The sequence below is a fragment of the Crocodylus siamensis genome, chromosome 4 (assembly GCF_052110815.1).
Source record: "Crocodylus siamensis isolate JL-2025a chromosome 4, ASM5211081v1, whole genome shotgun sequence".
NCBI lineage: Eukaryota > Metazoa > Chordata > Crocodylia > Crocodylidae > Crocodylus > Crocodylus siamensis.
This window is the reverse complement of record NC_143398.1, coordinates 45320906-45330115: the sequence shown is the minus strand read 5'-3', so window position 1 is coordinate 45330115 and position 9210 is coordinate 45320906. Positions and strand designations below refer to the sequence as shown.

The window sequence follows — 9210 nt, the reverse complement described above, 5'->3', positions numbered from 1 at the left end:
ACAGCAACCTTCTCCACTATGTTTTGCTCAGCCCTGACCTGGTAGGTATTCTACAAGAATGTGTGGTGGATTGGTCCCTACAGGTAAAATAGATGAAAGAGCACCTAGTTTGTGGTTCCTGGCAGGGATCAGTCACTTGTTGCTCAGCACTGACAAGACTTGGGAACTTCTAGGAATGGCAAGATGGAGACCTTGGTTACATAGAACATTGTCCTGGTGAAAACTTAGGTACTTATTGAACTAGGGGTATGCCCCCATGAGCAGGAACATGTGTTTCCCCAGGACAAATAGCAACAGCACATATTTGTGCCACTGCTAGTTGTCCCTGGGGAATGCCCCTGCATGAGTGCTCTGGCACACAGCAGATTACACTGGGTGGGATAGGGGAGACTGGGGAGAGGTAAGGGACACCTGGGCTGGTCTAGCAGCCTTACGTAAAATCCTAGGGGACTCCTGGGGCTGCAGCAGCAGCAATCTGGGCACATGGAGCCCAGTCTGCAGCCACAGCATGGCTCTGGCCAACCAGGCTCTGGTTTGGAGCAGCACATGCTGAAGCCACAACATTTTTTTTGGCACATTTTTTTTGACACCAGGGGCTCCTAGTGTTAAACCCCGCCACCACGCTGCAGATTAGCAATGCAGTAAATGTGTGCCCATGCAGTTTGTGATTTCTGGGTCTGCAAATTGCATGTGCACACTCATGGGGATGTGCCCATGGTGCCTTCAGGATTAGGCAAAATTGAGCAGTTGATGATCTAAATTTTGGACTGAGGCACTCATAGTGTATTTGAGTGGCACTTAAGTCCAACCCATACCTATGGGTATTTGCAGGTGGCACTTAAGTCCTTTTGTGAATCTAGCCCTATATATTTTTATTTTTACAGTTGGCAGTGGTGAAAACAAGCAATTTTCTTGTTGCAAACAACTGCTGGCAACATAATAACAAATTCCATTTAATTGAGTTTTACCAGTGTCATTGCACCTGGAGATTTGTCAACAGATGCAGGTTTTTGTCATTCAAATGACAATCAAACAAAACATTAGCTCTGTTGCAGACAGCTTGATCAAACCCTGGCTTCCGTCTATTTAAAAAAAAAGAGGAAGAAAGGAAGACTGAGATTTTCTCATAAATCTAATAAAATTAAACATTTTAAACTTTAAAGGAATGATTTAAATTTATGGGAAGTGGGCATCCAAATTCCACAGAAAGCTTTGAAAATTTTATCTAGAATGCCAACCTTCTCCCCTAATTTTTCTGATGACATAGGGTAAACTATTGTATTAGCCTTTATTTGGAGTAAAAATCAGTTGAAAAGTTTTCCTCAACAAACAGTATGTTGATAATACATGTTGGCTGTATATTATTGATTGTGTAACCTGCATTAGGCAGATTATAATCCAGCCAGAAGTATTTTATTTTCTGCACTTGTAATGGACAGCAAATAAAAGCTAGTTAACAGTATTAGTTATGGATTTTAAAGACAACTACTTTACCGAATACAAAAAAATGTATTTCAATCTTCACTTCACGTAATAGCTTTTCCAAATATTCAAGACCTACTTTCCATTTTTCTAAAGTCAGCTTTACAGAGAATATTCAAAACTATTATTAGTAAGATTTACTATGATATTATTTTCTTGTGATCCATCAGTCTGTTTAGAACAGCATGATTGTGACTTGACAGTATGACTGCACTAACTGTCAATTTGCATTATGAGATTTTGTATAGAAGCTGTGATGGCCATTTGCAGTCACTTTAGCCTCAGAAAAGATGCATAATATTAGGGTTAAAAGAATGTGATTAATCTGCATTTTTCCCTTTTCCTTTTTTTTCAGCAACCACCATAAAATAAGTAGCTGTTGTGGCATTTTCAGCCGTAACATAACTCTTTGTGTCATGACAATGGACTAATTTTGTGCCTGTTTGTGTTTTTACTGCAATCTGATTGATAAGAACAGGTGAAAAGAGATATATTTCCAATACATTAATAAAATAAGCCTAAATGTGATGGACATAGGTTCTGAAGACATTTAAACTGTGTAAGCTTAATAACATTACCCTTGATAGTTTAGAAAAAAAAATAGTTTCAGAATTGATATATTATGTACTGTGTGAGAAATCTAATGCACAATACTACTGTGACATTTACAATATGATATTTATGGATTAACTAGATTTTTGTCCCTCAGAGAGTTTACTAGCTTCATGGTGTATGGGTGAAAGGGCAAAATGATCAGTCAATCAAGTTCCCAAATCTTAGTATTGTTAGTTCTTATAACCACCCAAATGTCACCAGCACATTAATTGTGTTCGGTCATTTGTTTTCAGGAAGGAAAGAATACTTGTATTGAATGTATATTAGGCCGCTGAGGCACACTACTATTTTTGTAATGCTGCAGAGTCTGTAGCACTATAAAAAATAGAAAGTTCTAGGAGGTGTGCACATGAAAAAGTTACCACAAAGGCACACTCTCCAGACAGGAGAGAGGTAAGGGGCTACTCCTTAGCTGCCCTGACCCACAAGGGAGTGTGTCAGTGAGCAGCCTAAGTTCACAGACAAACTTACACCCATTAGTTGTTGCAACTGTGCTGCTCTCTCATAGTTCTTGGTGTTTTCATGGGCTGCGGGTTTGCTGGCAGGCTGTCACCCATGGTGGGAAGGGAATCCTAATCAGCAAGGGCAAGTGCTAATTAGGATGGTATTGGAGACCCCTGATCAGTCTCTTCTGCCACTGTTTGCAGGCAGCCCCCTCACCCTTGCTGCCTGGTCCCCATGGCAACAGAAGGACCAGGTCCACCCTTAATCCCCATAGCAACACAGGTTGATTGAGGAGGTCTCCATCCCACGATCAGTCCCTGCCACTGCTGCTTCCAGGCATGCTCCATATCCTTGCTGCTGAGTGGCATGGGGGATGAGGCTCCCTGGAAGCCTCTGGAACAGCAAGGGTTAATATGGGTGGAAACACCCATCGCACTCTACATACATATGGATCAGCCCCTGTGGCTTCTGCTTCTAGGCACCTGTCACCCTTGCCACCTGGGAGCAAGGATGATGGGACTTTCTGAGAGTGTACCACAGCAGTACATAGGGAGACAAGGTTTCCAATAAATATGATATCTTTCATTAGACCAGCTCAAATAGTTGGAAAAATTCTTCTTAGCAAGCTGTTGGGTTTAAATACTGTTCCTCAGGCTGAGGAAGCGTCTGAAATTGGTGTGCTCTTCCTGGATAGAATTGAATAATAAAGAAGCCAGAAACTGGTATGCATGCAAGAAAGGCAGTCAGTGAAGATGTAAATTGAGGAGTCAGCGGGTGAGAGACAGGGTGCAGGGGGGCAGGAGTAGGAGGGTAGTGAATGTAGCAGGTAAATAGTGGAGAGGTACCTGAGAAGTCAGATGTCAGGCAGGCTGTTATGTGTCATAAATACAATGTATATATTTAGTCCATGATTTTTGTATCCAGGAGGTTGATAAAGTAGGCTTTAAAGAAGTTCATAGGCTTGTCTGAGAAACACGTTTAGTAAATTTCCTTTGAGGATTAGAACTGAGAGATTGGAGAGGGAGTGGTTTTCTTGTGAGAAATGTGCCCCCACAGGTAGTTGAGTATTCTTGTCTTTAATAGATTTCCAGTGTGCGTTCATTCTGGTGCACAGTTGTTGTTTGGTCTCTCCAACATATTTTCCATTGGGACATTTCGTGTATTGGATGAGATATATTACATTTCTGGAGGTGCAGCTGTAAGATCCAGGACTCCTGAAGGTTCTGGTGTGGGGTGTAGTAATTGTGGGGCTGGTGGAGATATGTTGGCAGGTTTTACATTTCTTGTCATGGCATGGTCTGGATTCATTTGGTGTATTTTGGGCCATGGGAAGTTTGCTTTTGTTGATGAGGTTAGTGAGGTTCGGTGCTTGTTTGAAGGCTAGAATAGATGGTTCTGGGAAGATCTAAAGAATTGGGTCTTCTTCTAGTACGGGTTGCAATTGTCTGAGGATTTTCCATATAGGTTGAAGGGAGGGGTGATATGTCCACCAGCAGTGTCCGCCAGCAGTGTGCAATTCATGGGGGTTTTCCTTCTCTACTGCAGCAGTTCTTCACGTGTATCCGGCTGACTCTTTCAAATGTGAGATCTAACTCTCCTGAGGAGTGCCCTTGTGAAAGCCTTTTTAAGATTTGTGAGGTAGCAATCCCGGGTGCTCTCCTCAGTACAAATTCAATGCTATCTGAGGGCTTGGCTGTATATCACAGCTTTCTTGGTGTGTTTCAGGTGACTGCAGGTTTTGTGCAGATGTGTATGTTGGTCTGTGGGTTTCTTGTATAACATAGTTTGTATTTTACTATTCTAGATACTGATCATCATATCTGAGAAGGAGATGTTGGTGCTCAAGTATTCAAGACGTAGTTGGATGGAGGGGTGATGATTGTTGAATTTCTGATGGAACTCAAATAGAGATTGCAAGGTTTCAGTCTAGGTGTCTCATACAAAGGTTGGCATACTATGAAGTGATTTTGGTGCCCACAGCTCTGCTCATGGTCTGGAGGAAGTGTTGGTTATTAAAAGTGAAATCATTGTATGTGAGGATGAAGTGTATAAGGTCAGTAATATCTTTGGGTCTATACTCTGAGTTGTCATCTTGCTCTTGTAGGTATGTAAGGCAGGCTACTCCCCCACAGCAGTACAGGCTATTAAGGGTTTCTGCCTCCCTTCCAGTCCCTGCCACCACCATTTCCAGGCATTCCCTTCACTCTCTAGCTGCTGGGGTAGAGGGTATATACCCCTGATCAGCCCCTGCTCCTCCTTGCAGGCAGCCCCATCACTTGTGTTGCATGGCAACAAGGGTGACAGTGCTGCCTGCAAGTGAGCCCCTCATGGATTGCCCCTGGGTGGGCTTTCAGGTGACCAGCCACTCTCTTTTTCCCTTGTCCTTGGATAGGAGGAGAGAGAGTGGAGCACTGTGGAATGCTGAGGGCAGAATTAGATGTCTACACATTCAATTTGTTGTGGAGAAACTTTCTAGGAACATAATAGTTGCTGGTTTAAACAGAAATAGTTTTCATCATGGATCCTCCATTGTGGGGCAGTATCAGTCAAACTAAAGGACTAAATGTGTGGCTACAGAATTTCTCTCACAGGTAAAGCATGAAAAATGTAACATGTGCTGAAGCCCTTTGAGATTCTGTGACGGGGGAAGATCATGTGGCCAGTCGCAGTGCTGGCCCACCCCTCTGTCTAGGGCAGTCAACCCTGTCTCAGCTCCCATGACTTGTTGTTTAATAATACAAGATGAAATAAGCAGGAGGCTGCCCATTTAATGCCCCAATGCCATGAGTTCTACACATGGCTCCAACCTTCCTTTACTGTGTCCCATGCCTTGCAGATGGCATCCAAATTATTACTTTAGTCTGGCTCAAGGCTAGGCCAAACTTGGTCCACTGTTGGGCCTCTCACATACTGTCCTGTTAGGGGGTCTCAGTTATAGTGCCCCCCTGTCACTGGGGCCTCTTTCACTCCTCTCTCCCTGGGCCTCTTGCATATTGCCCCTCACTGGGCCACACCCAACCTGCCCTGCTCCCTTGAGCAACCACATAGCCCATCAGGCTTGCCTACTCCCACTCCTTGGCTGGTCAGCATGCAACCTCTCGGGCCCTCTCATGACCCTCATGTGAACGATGACCAGCTGATTCACCAAACACTGAACTGACTCTGCCCCTATCCTCTCACTGGGCAACTAGGATCTTTCTGTCCCCCCTTTCTGGGGCCACTCTCTACCGCCTCACTGGGGCTAACTCTATGCCCCCTTCCTGGGGCTTGGGGTCTTACACCCCCAGGGACTCAGGTGCCTTTCCCATGGCATGCCTGGCACCACTGACTGTTCTATCACCACTGAGTAGTGGAAGCTAGGGTTATAAAGTGCCCCTACCTACCTTTCACTGGGGAGGCAACTGGCCTGGCATTTGTGGGAGAGCTACCCCACCACTGGCAACCCCACCAGGCCATCCTTTGCCAGCAGAATGTAGTTTCAAGTCATACCCAGGAGCAGGAGCCTCCTGCCATCCCCATAGCTCCTGCCCTTACCTCCAAGGTGTTCCTGAGCAGTCACTTAGCTGGATGTTGTTCTGACAGCTGCCAGCAGCAGACTGCTGGCTCAGCCCCGAGTGCCCGAGCTAAAATTGAGTCTGCTCAGCTCTCCCCTCTAATCACAAGGCCCTTACCAGGTCATGTGACCACCTCATCAGGGTTGGCCTGCACCTGCTGATTGCCCTGCTGTCACTCAAAGCCCTTAAAGTGACAGGCACCAAAGGTGCTCTGTCACTAATTCCAATACTCATTCCCCTCTGGGGTATGAGATTACAGATTCAGGATGTAATCCTGTAAGTACGGTGGTAAATAGAAAGCTGTTCTTCAGCAGCATCTGAGGTCCTCAGCCTTAGTTCAATAGTAAGAAATGCTTCTATTATCTTACAAACTCTGTTGATATTCCATTAAGAAAAATAAAAGAAGGCAAGGTTTTGATTTTTTGCACTTATCTGAATCTTTTAGCTATTCCTCCTTAAAATAGAAATGGGAAATAGGAATAGGAATAATAATGTGAAAAGGAGGGAATAAAAGCATCTTAAGCATGTTACATTCTCTATATCTGTACCTCTCTATAGTTTTAAATGGTTAGTACTCACTTCAATGTCACTGGAAGTCATAAACATAAAATAGTCAAAACCTCATCCTATTGTGTGTCTGGGCTTATTTGATATTCTCATCAATGATGTGTCAGAGGGGGTAAATAGAATAATGATAAGGATAATATTTTAAAATATGTGTAAGTGACTTAGGAGCCTTACTCATGGCCTTTTGTTGGCACTTGGGAACTTTTGATAACTCTACTTTAAATTTCTTTGTCAATAAAGAATATTTAAATCTAAATGCCCTAGTTCTGTTTTGTTCTATATTGATTTTTATATATGTTCCTTACAATAGTATTTAATGCCCTCCAGAAGTCCATTTATACAATGTGACTAGCATGTTTTGTGTTGGCTTGTTCATTATCTTCTTCTTATGAGGATAAATGTATGAAGTGATTTTTAAGATTTTCATTGTTGTTTTAAGTGCTCATGTTGCCGTGTATTTCATTTAGAGAAACATGTCTTCCATTTGAATCATAAATTATGGAGGCATGAGAGTCCTTATTTCCGGTGGGAGTTCAGTCCGTGGTTTTGGATTGGCTCCCAAGAAAGTTTTGTCTCCTGCCCCATTATAGGAACACAGAATTGGAAAGAACTACCTGGGTCATCATGTCCAGTACCAAACCATTTATTAGACCCTTAGTTCAAATGGTTTTCTTACTTGCACATCAGAGACACAAAACATGCTGTAATAAACTTAGTATCTTTAGTATGAGAAAGCGAGGCAACACCTCAAAAATTCTACCAGATCACAATTTAAATGATAATATTCTTTTAAAAAAACTAAAGAAGAATTTTTGCATTTGACATCTTAAGAACCTTTGTCATATTATTATTATTGCTGAAAATGATAGAAAGTAAGGAAATGAAAAAGGAAACTTCTTTGCATGATTATTCCATTAATTTTTGTCTATAAATGTCTATAGTCCCCTCAAGACAGCTCTTATTGAACTTTATTCAGAACTTCAATTAATAGAAGTCCACATGTGGAAGGCTGAAGGATATAGGTCAAATTTTATATTAAGAAAAACTATTATAGGTGGAGCTGGTAGGATTAACATTTCCTTTTGTGAATGACACAAGTTTTTAGTTTAGTTTTGTTTTTTTAAATTGCCAAAGCTTAACCATTTGAGATGAATTTTTTGGGGGGCCAGGTGTATGCCTAAGGTGAATTGTTTTGGGAAGGTTCAGCCAAAATGGCTCAGCCATTTCATTTCAGAGAACAAAATAAAGGGGAAACAATATTGTTTTGACAAGGGTGGGGTTGCAGGAAGGATGATCAACCATTTCTTTGCGGTATTCACATACTTCTGTGTTAGAAGAGGTGTCAGTGGCAAGTGCTATAGGCTTTGGGTCCTCAGTGTGATGATGTCTTCCCCTCCTCTGTTAGTGGGCTAAGGAGGTATGCTAATTATCTCCTTTGTCCCTCCGTGATGTTATATTCTCACCTGCCATATCTTTGACATTTCTGGTTAGTATTAGGAGAGGTTCTTACAAAGAAAGAGGGGAAAAAATCACCATGGACCACCTGGGTGGATGGATTCTTCTTCCCCTTCCCTCCAACCTTACCACACATAGGTTGTTAAATCAAAAAGAAACCATAACAACTTCTGGAGTGACTTCTTCCTAGGACAAGACTACACAAACCCAGTCCCTCTGGATTTAAGGGGTCTAGGTCACAACCCAGCCACTGACCTCACTTCGGACAATCTGGCAGGTCCACTTGTATATCAGTGTGGGGAGGGGGTCTGGAGAGGAAACCCCTCTCAGCCAAGGTAAGTGTACCAAAGAAAAAAAAAATGAATACCATCCCTCCAGACTCCTATGATTAGTCCTTCATGAGTAATCCTGCCTTCTGGGAGGGCTGAGCTCTCCAGCTCCTCCCTGTTCCCCTCTCTCTCACTTACTTTGAGAGAAAAGCTCCTGCCTGTCCATATCTCATCACTCTAGACTTCCATGGCAATACTTCCTCTGGAAGAGGTCCTTGAATCTCCTTTGCCTTCTCCCCAGTGCTTTGATCCTTCTTGGCTCTCGGCAGATCGGTGTTAGCGGGGGAGCTCCCTAGCATCTCTGGCTTCCCAACACTGGGTTCTCCCATGGGCTGCTCCTCTATAGGGCTATAAATACTTCGCACAGCTCATCCTGAGCCAATCTAGAGTGAGCATTCACTCTAGAAATGTGGCTGGCTGCCGCGTGCACTGGTGGCTACCCACCAGTCTCCTGTAGTAAGTACAGGTAAGTTCACCTTTCGGTTCAGGGGTTCACACCCTTTTTCTTCCCTATCTGGATGAGAAGGAACTTGAAATTTGGTGAAGCAAAAGCTCTTTTTTGAAGAGGAGTAGCCATTTTTTTGTTTCTATGACAATTCTTCCAAATTCAATCAGCTTACAGCCTTTGATAACATACCCTGAATAAACATTTCTTATAGGGTAATTATGTTTATACCATTTAACATTTACTGTTTACCTCCCAGTGTGGTACTACCTGCTGTAGGGGGAGTGGCTCTGGCAGGGGCTACCTAGGAGGTGGCATA

General features: G+C 43.0%; 1 pseudogene; it reads right to left on the bottom strand.

Annotated features, from left to right (window-relative positions):
- Positions 1-3441: 3441 nt before the first annotated feature.
- On the bottom strand, positions 3442-4356 carry LOC149865685 (uncharacterized; annotated as a pseudogene).
- Positions 4357-9210: the final 4854 nt, after the last annotated feature.